Raw genomic sequence first — 12,721 nt, forward strand, 5'->3', positions numbered from 1 at the left:
AACACAAGGCCTACCTCGATTTCTCATGAAGCCGCAGAGCTCAGGTGGAGTCTAACTGGGAGAGGGTGACCATTTACAGAATATCTGTTCCATTAAAGCTGGTGTTTATGGAGGGACCTCGGGTGTTATCTCAGCTGAATCCACGCAGAGGGGCTTTTGAGGGAGACTCACATGAAGACATTAGGCAGAAGCGCTTTCCTGTGAGGGTGCTGAGGCGCTGGCACAGGGTGCCCAGAGAAGCTGTGGCTGCCCCATCCCTGGCAGTGTTCAAGGCCAGGTTGGACACAGGGGCTTGGAGCAAGCTGCTCTAGTGGAAGGTGTCCCTGCCCATTGCCAGGGGGTTGGAGCTGCAGGAGCTTTAAGGTCCCTTCCAAACCTGGTCTCTTCCACAGGAAGGGACAAAACATTTACCAGTTCTGTGGGCAAGCTGTTGCAGTTCTTGTGCCTTTCAAAGTAGAATCTCCTACTGCTATCCACTGCCACTGGTTCTTGGCTGCACTAGCAGTTTTCCTCTTCCTTGGTGCGGGAGCAGGTTGTTCCTCTGTTGTGGTGCTTTTGGCCATACAGCCATCTCGTGACCAGGAGAGGTTTATTCTTTTCTCGGTTGGACAGTGGCTGGATGGCTGAGCCCCAAGAGCAGCGGTGAATTTTATCACATCTAGTTGGCGACTCATCACTACTGGTGTCCCCTAAGGCTTGGTATTGGGATCAGTGTTGCTTAATATCATCATAGGAATCATAGAAACACAGAACCAGATCACTGATGATCTGGATGAGGGGATCAAGTGCACCCTCAGTAAGTTTGTGGAGGACACCAAGTTGGGCGGGAGTGTTGATCTGCTGTAGGGCAGGAAGCTCTGCAGAGGGATCTGGACAGGCTGCATCAATGGGCTGTGGCCAGTGGTATGAGGTTCAACAAGGCAAAGTGCTGGGTCCTGAACTTGGTTGGGAGCATCCTGGTCTGTATCAACACTGGTGTGGCCAGCAGAACCAGGGCATTGATTGTCCCCCTGTACTGGGCACTGGTGTGGCCGCCCCTTGAATCCTGTGCTCAGACCTGGGCTCCAACTACAGATGAGTCATTGAGGTGCTGCAGTGGGGCCAGAGAAGGGCAATGGAGCTGGAGAAGGGCCTGGAGCACAGGTGTGATGAGGAACGGCTGAGGGACCAGGTCAGGTGGGGTTTAGTCTGGAGAACAGAAGGCTTAGGGGGACCTTATGGCCCTCTACAGCTACCTGACAAGAGGCTGGAGACAGGAGGTGCCTGGTTTCCTCTCCTAAGGAACAAGGTATAGGACAAGAAGAAATGGCCTCAAGCTGAGCCGAGGGAGGTCTAGACTGGAGTTTAGGAATCATTTATTCAGTTCAGGTGTAGTCAGGCATTGGAACAGGCTGTCCAAGGCAGCAGTGGAATCACTGTCTCTGGAAGTGGGACACAGAGTGGTGCTGCCCCGCAGCAGCGTGACAATGCAGGAGCAGGTACTCCGTCTGTTGGCAGTGGTACCCCGGCCGCCACCTCACTCAAAGAGAACTGTCAGCAGGTGCTGCAGGCTGCCTCCTGTGACGGTGAGCCAGGGGCCCTGCCAGCAGCCTGCAGCTCAGCAGGAGCCAGCACAAAGCAGGGCTGCAGTGACAGGAACAATAACAGACACTATCCTGGTGGCCGACAGCCGCAAGGCCCCAGCCACTCAGCTGACACGTCATTCTCACACCCATGGCAGCAGCGGTGCTTCTCAGAGCAGGAACATGGGGCAAGCAGCAGAGCACCTGCCAGCAATGCCGGCAGCAACCGTCAATTCCTGCCTCAACAGCAAGTTCCTTGGTGTGCACTACAGGCCTCTTGCAGGCTGCCTCCTGTGACACCAGCAGCCTCTGCTGAGCACCTCTGCAGGGGGGAACCTTTGAGCTGCTCCCAGCCCATCACCCCTTTGCTCCATCACCTGCTGTCCATCAGTGCTGGCTTTTTAATTCCTGTTGTGCATTTTCTGCAGCGGGATGTGCTGGGGGAAGTGATGGTCCTGTCCCAGTTCCTGCTATTGCAAAAGTAGTCATCAGCTCGTGCTGTGGTTTTGGGGAGAGTGGAACCTTGCCTGGAGGGGAAGCATTCCAATTCCCAAAGAGGCCACACTCTGGTTTCCACTAACACTTGCCAGAGTGGCAGGAAGAAAGCTGCCTCCAGGGTGCAGCAGATGCAGAGCATGAGCAGACCCACTCTGAAAAATGCTCCTTATTGGGTGGGTTGCTTTGAACTCTCCAAAGAGCTCTGGAGGTTTCTGGGAAGTGAGTCTCGAAACCTTCTCGGGTTGTGCTCGCTCTCTGTGACCACAGCAAACTCGGGCTGAGAGTAAGGACAAGGGTGTGATCCCCTAAGGATGGAAAACCACACCATGGCTAGTTGAAAATCAGAGCTCTCAGTTGTCTTGTGCAGCCAGGTCGTAGGTAACTTCTCATGGAGACAAGCTGGCCAAGGTAGCCCCTGGAATTTGGAGTAGAGCACAAGCCCAGACCTTCCCAGCACTGCCAGTGCCAGCACTGCAGTGCTGGGAAGTCACCAATGGGATCTGAGTGAATGGATCTGCACCTAGGAGATGCCTTGGATGGAGATGTCTCTTCTCCTTGCAGGTAGAGAGCTTGAAGAGCTGTGCCCTTGCTGCCTTCCGCTGATGGTGGGTGCTGCCTGCAGAGCGCCGGACGACCGATGCTGGCCATCCTCTTCTCGGCTCACCTCTGAATTGCTCAAGGGCTGAACCCCACGAATATTGTTGTGTAAAACCCCCAGATTGGGCTGTTCCTGTGCTGTCCTGCTCCTCCCCTGGCACCGAGCACATCCTTGGCAGGGCTGGATGTGGCTGTTGTGCTCCAGAGCTCCTGACCTCGCCTGGCTTCCTCCAGAAGCCATGTGGGCTGAGTGCTTGTGGTTGGGCTGATGGTTCTGGAAGGAGGCACCATCCCCACTGGACAGACACCTGGTCCTGGGAGTGCTGGTGTGCCCTGTACCTGCAGCCCATCAGCACTGCTCTGCCTCCCTTTGGCTGTATGGTCTTGGTCCAATATTACCTATATTTCAGACTGGGAGATGCTCTGTGTGCTCTGGAAAAGCCTGGGAGTTCCCTTTCAATCCTCCCTTCCAGGGCATCCCCTCCTCAACAAGATATTGATTCATGAATCATTGGATCTCAGCCTGGCTTGGGATGGAAGGAACCTTAAAGCTCCTGCAGTTCCAAGCTCCTGCCACGGGCAGGGACATCTTCCACTAGAGCAGGTTGCTCCAACCCCTGTGGCCAGCCTGGCCTTGAAAACTGCCAGGGATGGGGCAGACACAGCTTCCCTGGGCACCCTGTGCCAGTGCCTCAGCACCCTCACAAGGAAGAACTTCTGGCTGATGTCTAATCTGAATCTCTTAAGGACCACTTAAGGTCCTTTCCAACTCTAACTATTCTATGATTCTATGAATCTGTAAAGTCATTCACTTATGTCAGCAGTGTTACTGAACCGATTAAGTTGGCATAAGCATTTATCTACTGCGCATGCAAAAACAGCCCAAAATTATGCAAAACGGTTCTTGGAAAACTACTGAATATGAATGATGTTTACCAGAAATGTAATGAATATATATGTTAAGCAACAATAAAATCATGGTCTATTTGATGCTCAGACTGGACACGTTAGGAGGAGATCTCCCCTATGTCTCCCAGCACTGCAATAAAGAATACCTGCTTGTCAACATAAACTTTGTTGGCGAGTTCCTAATGACTTCTACAAATTAAAATACTCCATCCCTTCTGGTGGAAGAGACCAGGGCTGGAAGGGACCTTAAAGCTCATCCAGTTCCAGCCCCTGGCAACGGGCAGGGACACCTTCCACTAGAGCAGCTGACTCCAAGCCCCTGTGTCCAACCTGGCCTTGAACACTGCCAGGGATGGGGAAGCCACAGCTTCTCTGGGCACCCTGTGCCTGCGACTCAGCACCCTCACAGGAAAGCGCTTCTGCCTAATGTCTTAATGAGAGTCTCCCTCAAAAGCCCCTCTACGTGGATTCAGCTGAGATAACACCCGAGGTCCCTCCATAAACACCAGCTTTAATGGAACAAATATTCTGTAAATGGTCACCCTCTCCCAGTTAGACTCCACCTGAGCTCTGCGGCTTCATGAGAAATCGAGGTGGGCCTTGTGTTACTCAGCAGCTTTCAAAAAAGAGAGAGAGAGAGAGAGAGAGAGAAAGGGGGATGGTGGGGAGGCAGAGAAATGGAGAGATCACCAGTCTGCCAATGGGGGTGTTTGGTGTGGAGAGAGTGACCCAGGGGCTCGCACTCAGGGCAGCTGCAAGACCCCCCGCGCTTGGTTGGTCGGAAGCTGTAGGATGGGGACAGGGGGGATTGAGCGGGGTCACCCATCTGCTGCCCATTTACAGTTCTGCTTCTAGAAACACTGCCAGCTTCTCACTGAATTGCTCCAGTGCTTGCGCGAGCAGGAGGAGCAGGAGAATCACAATCTCTCGTCCCTTATCTCTGGCCTTAGCAACTCCAAGCCTCGCTCCTTATTCCTCCCATCCCTACTACACCCGTCTCATTGCGGGCACCAGGCTGCAGCATGCACGGGGCTTCAAAAGCCAGCTGACGTGGGAGCCACTGCATCACACACTGTTTCATCCCATCGGGATGCACTTTTCCTACATGGGCAGCATGCGCTGCCAAGAGCCAGCAGGACTGCAAGCTCAGCAGCTGGGAAGTGCTGCAAGGAAAGAGGTCGCTCCGCAGGCTTCTCTGCTACTGACACAAGGGAAAAGCTGGAGCAGGCAGAGGCGAGCACTGCGGGGAAAGGGATCTGGTTTATTGTTCAGAGAAAGGGTCTACAGTGAGCGCAGGCTGCAGCACGATGTCCTCAGCGCAGCTCCCTCGCGCCTGCAGCTGGCAGTGGGGCACTATCTCTCCACTTGGGGGCTGATTCAGGATCTGTGGAAAGCCCTGCGCAGAGCCTTCAGCGCCCTTCTGAAGCGGGATAGTTGTTGCTCTTGGACGTGTTTCTCACTGGTGTCATACAATGCTTCGTTTGGGTTGGCGGTTCCCCAAGTATGGCTGGTGGAGCGGGGATAGACGGGTAGCAGGTTACGTTGTGTTTGCGGCTGCCACTTCTGCATTTTCATGGGGGTTTTCCACTGCTGGCTTTCAGTCCTCTCCCAGGTAGGGGAGGCCCTGGCACTGTTGAACTTGCGCAAACGGTGCCACCAGCCTGGCCTGGGTGCCACTCGAGTCGAGGATGTAGTTGGCTCCTCCTTGGTGTCCTGAGCTGCTGCAGGCACTGCCTCTTCATCCCTGTAGAATCGCGGGGAGGCAAAGGTTCTGCTGGCCTCTCCTTGATGCTCTTCAGGTGTTTTCCTCTTTTTGCGCCTGAATACAACTTGCAGAGCTCTGTCAACAACTAAGACACTTTGTGGGTCCTGTCTCGGGGCCTGTGGTGGTTGCTGGCTCCAGCTCGGTACTGGTCCTTGTGCCCAGGCCTGCCCTGGTCCCTTCCTGTCTGTGCGCAGGCGCCTGGCCTGTGCTGATGTCTCTCTCTGGGCCTGTGCTAGTGTTGGCACAGGAGACTTGGTGTGCTGAACTTCTGCAGGTCTCCTTGCTGCCATTGACACATGCACTGCTTCAGCCATGTTCTGCTCTTCCAGACGTTGCTGGATAGTTTCCTCGATCATAGCAAAATTCCTGCGAATGATGTCCCTTGCAAAGTGGCTGGCTACTTCCTGTGGAACCAAATCAGAGGCTATGGGGCTGAGCAGAGAAAGTATCGTACTCTGGGATTCCTCTTCTTCCTTCTGCTCGCTAAAGCCATGGGAAGCTCGTGCCGGTGGCTTCTCTTTTGCCATGGCAGCGAGAGGTGCGTGATGCTTCCCTTCCTCAGCGGCTGGACAGACATCTGCCTTTACAGGCTCTTCTTGATGTTCTCTAGACACGGTGGACACCATGTCTTCTCCAGCCTCACCTGCTGCTGGGACAAGAGGGGCTGTGCCGGGCTCTGCCTGAAGCTCTGCAGCCGCGGAAGACTCCGTGTCCACAACTGCTGCAGGCCTCGTTGCTGCCATTGGTGCACCCACATGGTTTTCATCAATGTCCTGCTGCTCCAGGGGCTGCTCGTCCGTTTCGTGGATGACAGCCACAGGCTTGCGCAGGACGCCTCTCACAAAGCTCCTGGCTGTTTCCGGTTTTATCAGCTCAGAGGCAGTAGGGCTGAGCAGGGTAAACGGCTTTCTCTGTGCCTCTGCTTCTGCCTCCTGCTCGTCAAAGCCAGGGGAGGCTGATGCCAGTGCCTCCTTCTGCTCTTGTGCCACAGATGTTGTCTGTTCATCTGTTCCTGCGGCAAGGTGGGGTTTCTCACCCTCTGCCCCAGGGATCTGTGTCAAGGCAGCTGCTTCTTCCTGCTTGTCTTCTGCCAGAGATATAAGGGCTCTTCTGGCTTCCTTTTGGTCTCCAGACACGGGAGACACCGTGCCTTCTCCAGCCTCATCTGCTGCCAGGCCGAAAGGGGCTGAGCTGGGCTGTCCTCGAGGCTCTATAGCCATAGGAGTCTCCATGTCCTTAAGTGTTAGTGGCATCACTGGTGTCTTTGACACATCCACATGGCTTTGGCCCACATCCTCCTGCTCCTGAGGCTGCTCATCTGTTTCCTGCATGGCAGACATAGCTTTGCACACAATGTCCCTCACAAAGCGCCTGGCTGTTTCCTGCATAAAGAGCTCGTAGGCAGTGGGGCTGAGCAGAGCAAATGACTTTCCCTGGGCCTCTGCTTCTGCCTCTTGCTCGCCAAAGCCAGGGGAAGGTGGTGCCGGTGCCTCCTTCTGCTGTTGTTCCACGGAAGCGAGAGGTGCGCGGTGCTGCTCTTCCTCATCAGCTCCAGCCAGGGGAGGAGCTGCCAGCTCGGTGTCCGTGGGACCGGCCAGGACAGGAGGCACGCTCTGCAGGTCTTCAGCTGCCTCTGATGTCGCATCTGTGCCCACATTGCTGCGGATGCTGGATCCCACCTGGATGTCCGCTCGGGGGTCCTGGAAGAGCTCTGGCACCAAAGAACTGACGCAGATGCTGTACATGGTGACGGCTTCCCCTTGGGGTAGCTCTTTGTCACTAACACATTCCAACTCCTCCTTCACCTCCTCATCCTTCTCCGCAGGGAAGGCCGCTGGCTCCTCCTGTAAACACACAGCAGAACTTCAGGAGCTGACAGCTCTCCCCAGCCCTGTCCCTCCCAGGGCTGCAGGTAGCTGTATGGGTGCTGTGCCGTGGGCTGCTTTCTCCCCTGCTGCCCTGTGACCAGCACCAGGGCTGGGTGGTGCATTGGCCTGTCACCTGGGCCCTGGGGCTGCTGCTGGTGGCTGCTGACTGGGGAGGTCCCTCCCGGGCTGCTCTCCTTCAGTGCCTTTGCTCCAGAGGAGGGGTGCCAGATGGGAGAGCAAGAGCACAGGCAGGCGAGGGAGGGAATGTCAGCGGGATGGCACAGGGAGCACCAGCAATGTCCCTGGCACATGCATTTTGGGATCTGGGACTGCCTCCAGCACCTTGGGATCCCCAGTGCCGGCCACATGGGTGTCACTCACCTGGGGCTGAGAGCCCTGAGTCAAAGGTGAAGCTGCTGCTTCACCTTCATCATGGGCTCCAGGCGCAAGGTGAGGTATCCCAGACTCTGCCCCAGGGATCATTGTCATTGAAGCCAGAACTTCCTCCTCATGTTGTGCTGGGGAGACAACGGCTCTGCTGGCCTCCTGTTGATGGTCTCCAGACACGGGAGACACCGTGCCTTCTCCAGCCTCATCTGCTGCTGGGGCGAAAGGGGCTGAGCTGGGCTCTCCTCGAGGCTCTATAGCCATAGGAGTCTCCATGTCCTCAAGTGTTAGTGGCATCACTGGTGTCTTTGACACATCCACATGGCTTTGGGCCACATCCTCCTTCTCCTGAGGCTGCTCATCTGTTTCTTGCATGGCAGACATAGCTTTGAGGACAACGTTCATCACAAAGCGCCTGGCTGTTTCCTGCATAAAGAGCTCGTAGGCAGTGGGGCTGAGCAGAGCAAATGACTTTCTCCGGGCCTCTGCTTCTGCCTCCTGCTCGCCAAAGCCAGGGGAAGGTGGTGCCGGTGCCTCCTTCTGCTCTTGTTCCACGGAAGCGAGAGGTGCGCGGTGCTGCTCTTCCTCATCAGCTCCAGCCAGGGGAGGAGCTGCCAGCTCGGTGTCCATGGGACCGGCCAGGACAGGAGGCACGCTCTGCAGGTCTCCAGCTGCCTCTGATGTCGCATCTGTGCCCACATTGCTACGGATGCTGGATCCCACCTGGATGTCCGCTCGGGGGTCCTGGAAGAGCTCTGGCACCAAAGGGCTGACGCAGATGTTGTACATGGTGACGGCTTCCCCTTGGGGTAGCTCTTTGTCACTAACACATTCCAACTCCTCCTTCACCTCCTCATCCTTCTCCTCAGGGAAGGCTGCTGGCTCCTCCTGTAAACACACAGCAGAACTTCAGGAGCTGCCAGCTCTCCCCAGCCCTGTCCCTCCCAGGGCTGCAGGTAGCTGTGTGGGTGCTGTGCCGTGGGCTGCTTTCTCCCCTGCTGCCCTGTGACCAGCACCAGGGCTGGGTGGTGCATTGGCCCGTCACCTGGGCTCTGGGGCTGCTGCTGGTGACTGCTGACTGGGGAGGTCCCTCCCGGGCTGCTCTCCTTCAGTGCCTTTGCTCCAGAGGAGGGGTGCCAGATGGGAGAGCAAGAGCACAGGCATGGGAGGGAGGGAATGTTCAGCACGATGGCCCAGGGAGCACCAGCAATGTCCCTGGCACATGCATTTTGGGATCCGCGGCTGCCTCCAGCACCTTGGGATCTCCAGTGCCGGCCACATGGGTGTCACTCACCTGGGGCTGAGAGCCCTGAGTCAAAGGTGAAGCTGCTGCTTCACCTTCATCATGGGCTCCAGGCGCAAGGTGAGGTATCCCAGACTCTGCCCCAGGGATCATTGTCATTGAAGCCAGAACTTCCTCCTCATGTTGTGCTGGGGAGACAATGGCTCTGCTGGCCTCCTGTTGATGGTCTCCAGACACGGGAGACACCGTGTCTTCTCCAGCCTCATCTGCTGGTGGGGCGAAAGGGGCTGAGCTGGGCTTTCCTCGAGGCTCTGCAGCCATAGGAGTCTCCATGTCCTTAAGTGCTGCATGTGACAACGCTGCCATCGCCACATTCAATCTTTGGCTTCTCTCTTGCTGTTCCTCCTGCTTCTTGGTGGTTCTCTGGACCACAGCTACAGGCGGGAGCAGTGGCTTCATCTTTTTGAACGTGGACGTGACCTGCACAGCTGCGTCCCTGACTTCGACGTTCTGTAGGTCAGGTGCATGTCTCTGTCTCTCTGGTGCTGCCTCCTTCTTGCCAATGTTATTAGAAGCCCGTGCCGGTGCCATGGGAATGAGATGTGCCTGGTGCTTCTCTTTCTCAGGAGCTCTGACCAGGCAGCTCCTGTTCATCTACTCCAAAGGCCTGATCTTGCTGGGCAGAGAGAGCAGATGCTGTGCAACAGGCCTGGAGTGCACACTGAGGAGGTTGTTGTTGTTGCACATAGCGATGCGTGCCGCTTGAATTGCTGGCAGGTGCTCTGCTGCTCGCCCAGTGTTTCTCAGTGTGGGCTGAGTGACTGGGGCCCTGCTGCCGTCGGCTGCACGAATAGTGTCTCTTCTTGCTTGTGTCCCTGCAGCCCTGCCTTGTGCTGGCTCCTGGCATGCAACTGGCTGCTGGTGGGGTCCCTGGCTCCCAGTGCTGTACCTGTGCGGCACTGTGCTCGTGCTGCCTGAGTTCTTAGTTGTGGGAGCAGAGGCTTTGGACCTGCCTAGAGCAGGCTGACAGGTCTCTGGCCATGTATCTCTGCTGCCGTAACGGGGGACACGGCACAGCTGGGCAGCAGTTTTGAGAAGCTGCTGTTGGTTGCTGCTTGCGCTGCCAACAGCCGAGTTGCTCACATTGCCAGAAGCCGCAGAGGCTGCTGGTGTTATAGGTTGCAGCCTGCAGCAGCTGCTGACTGCTCTCCCTGAGCGAGGTGGCGGCCGGGGTGCCATTGTCACCAATGGTGACAGATGGAGTGTCTGCTCCTGTCTCAACCCGCTGGTGCTGGACAGCACCACTCGGTGCCCAAGGCTGCCCATCTGCAAAAGAAGCCGAGCAGAGAGGCTGTGTGATGGTGTCCCTTGCGCCCGCAACCCAGCTGGCTGAGCTCAGGCAGTTGGGCTCCCCTGCCAGCCCCAGGGCAGGACTCAGCCCCACAGGCAGCTGCCACCTGCTCCCAGAGCCGGCTGGGGAGAGGGCTGGCCACCCGCAGCCCACGGCCACTGCCCAGAGCCCCTGCGGCATGCCCGAGCAGCCTGCGGGGCACGGCACGGGGGGCTCAGCTTGCTCCCTCCTGCACCCGCCGCCCGCCCGTCAGCATCTCTGTGGGGTCGGGAAGACGTTTCCATTGTGTCAATGAGCACTGGGCACACCAGGGCTGCTCCAGGCAATCGTAGAGTCAACCGGGTTGGAAAAGACCTTTCAGATCATCAAGTCCAAACGTTCCCCAGTACTGCCAAGGCCACCACTGACCCATGGCACTGAGGGCCTCGTCTACACAGCATGTGAACATTCCAGGAAGGGCGACTCCAGCACTGCCCTGGACAGTCTGTTCCAATGCCTGACTACACCTGAAGTGATCTCCTGATCTCCAGTCTAAACCTCCCCTTGCTCAGCTTGAGGCCATTTCTTCTTGTTCTATCCCTTGTTCCTTGGGAGAGGAGACCAGGCACCTCCTGGCTCCAGCCTCCTTTCAGGTAGCTGTAGAGGGCAATAAGGTCCCCCTTGATCCTTCTCTTCTCCAGACTAAACCTCCTCTAGTCCTTCTGCCTTTCCTTATCACACCTGTGCTCCAGGCCCTTCACCAGATCCTTTGCCCTTCTCTGGCCCAGCTCCAGCACCTCAATGACTCTCCTGTAGCGGGAGCCCAGGTCTGAACACAGGTCTCGAGGGGCAGCCCAGTACAGGGGGGCAATCATTGCTCTGGTCCTGCTGGCCACACCGGTGCTGATACAGGCCAGGATGCTCCCAGCCAAGTTCAGGACCCAGCATTTTGCCTTGTTGAACCTCATACCACTGGCCACAGCCCATTGATGCAGCTTGTCCAGATCCCTCTGCAGAGCTTCCTGCCCTACGGCAGATCAACACTCCCACTCAACTTGGTGTCCTCCACAAACTTACTGAGAGGGCACTTGACCCTCTCATCTAGATCATAGAATCATAAAATAGTTAGGGTTGGAAAGGACCTTCAGATCATCAAGTTCCAACCCCGCTGCCATGGGCAGGGACACCCCACACTAAACCATGCCACCCAAGGCCTCATCCAACCTGGCCTTGAACACCGCCAGGAATGGAGCATTCACAACCTCCCTGGGCAACCCATTCCAGTGCCTCATCACCCTCTCAGTAAAGAATTTCTTCCTTAGATCCAATCTAAACTTCCCCTGTTTAAGTTTGAACCCGTTACTCCTTGTCCTGTCACTACAGTCCCTGATGAACAGTCCATTCCCAGCATCCCTATAGACCCCTTCAGATACTGGAAGGCTGCTCTGAGGTCTCCACGCAGCCTTCTCTTCCCCAGGCTCAACAGCCCCAACTTTCTCAGCCTGTCTTCATACAGGAGGTGCTCCAGTCCCCTGATCATCCTTGTGGCCTCCTCTGGACTTGTCCCAACAGTTCCATGTCCTTTTTATGTCGGGGACACCAGAACAATACTCCGAGTGAGGTCTCACAAGAGCAGAGTAGAGAGGCAGGATCACCTCCTTCGACCTGCTGGTCACGCTGCTCTTGATGCAGCCCAGGATACGGTTGCTTTCTGGGCTGCAAGCACACACTGCAGCCGGCTCATGTTCATTTTCTCATCAACCAACACCCCCAAGTCCTTCTCCGCAGGGCTGCTCTGAATCTCTTCTTTGCCCAACCTGTAGCTGTGCCTGGGATTGCTGCGACCCAGGTGTAGGACCTTGCACTTGGCATGGTTAAACTTCATGAGGTTGGCATCAGCCCACTTCACAAGAGTATCAGGGTCCCTCTGGATGCATCCCTTCCCTCCGGCATATCAACCGAACCACACAGCTTGGTGTCATCGGCAAACTTGCTGAAGGCGCACTCAATCCCACTGTCCATGTCACCGACAAAGATGTTGAACAAGACCGGTCCCAACACCCATCCCTGAGGGACACCACTCGTTACCGGTCTCCAGCCGGACACCGAGCCATTGACCACAACTCTTTGCGTGCGGCCATCCAGCCAGTTCTTTAGCCACTGAGTGGTCCATCCATCAAATTGATGGATGTCGTGTGGGACAGTGTCGAACGCTTTGCACAAGTCCAGGTAGATGACATCAACTGCTCTGCCCCCGTCCATCAGTTTCATAGCCCCATCATAGAAGGCCACCAAATTGGTCAGGCAGGATTTCCCTTTAGTGAAGCCATGCTGGCTGTCACCAAGCACCTTGTTGTTTTTCATGTGCCTTAGCATGCCTTCCAGGAGAATCGGCTCCAAGATTTTGCCAGGCACGGAGGTGAGACTGACTGGTCTGTAATTCCCCGGGTCATCCATTTTCCCCTTCTTGAAAATGGGGGTTATATTTCCCTTCTTCCAGTCGTTGGGAACTTCACCTGACTGCCATGATTTTTCAAATACGATGGCCAGTGTCTTAGCAAC

The sequence above is a fragment of the Psittacula echo genome, assembly GCF_963264785.1.
Source record: "Psittacula echo genome assembly, chromosome: 8".
Taxonomy (NCBI): Eukaryota; Metazoa; Chordata; class Aves; order Psittaciformes; family Psittacidae; genus Psittacula; species Psittacula echo.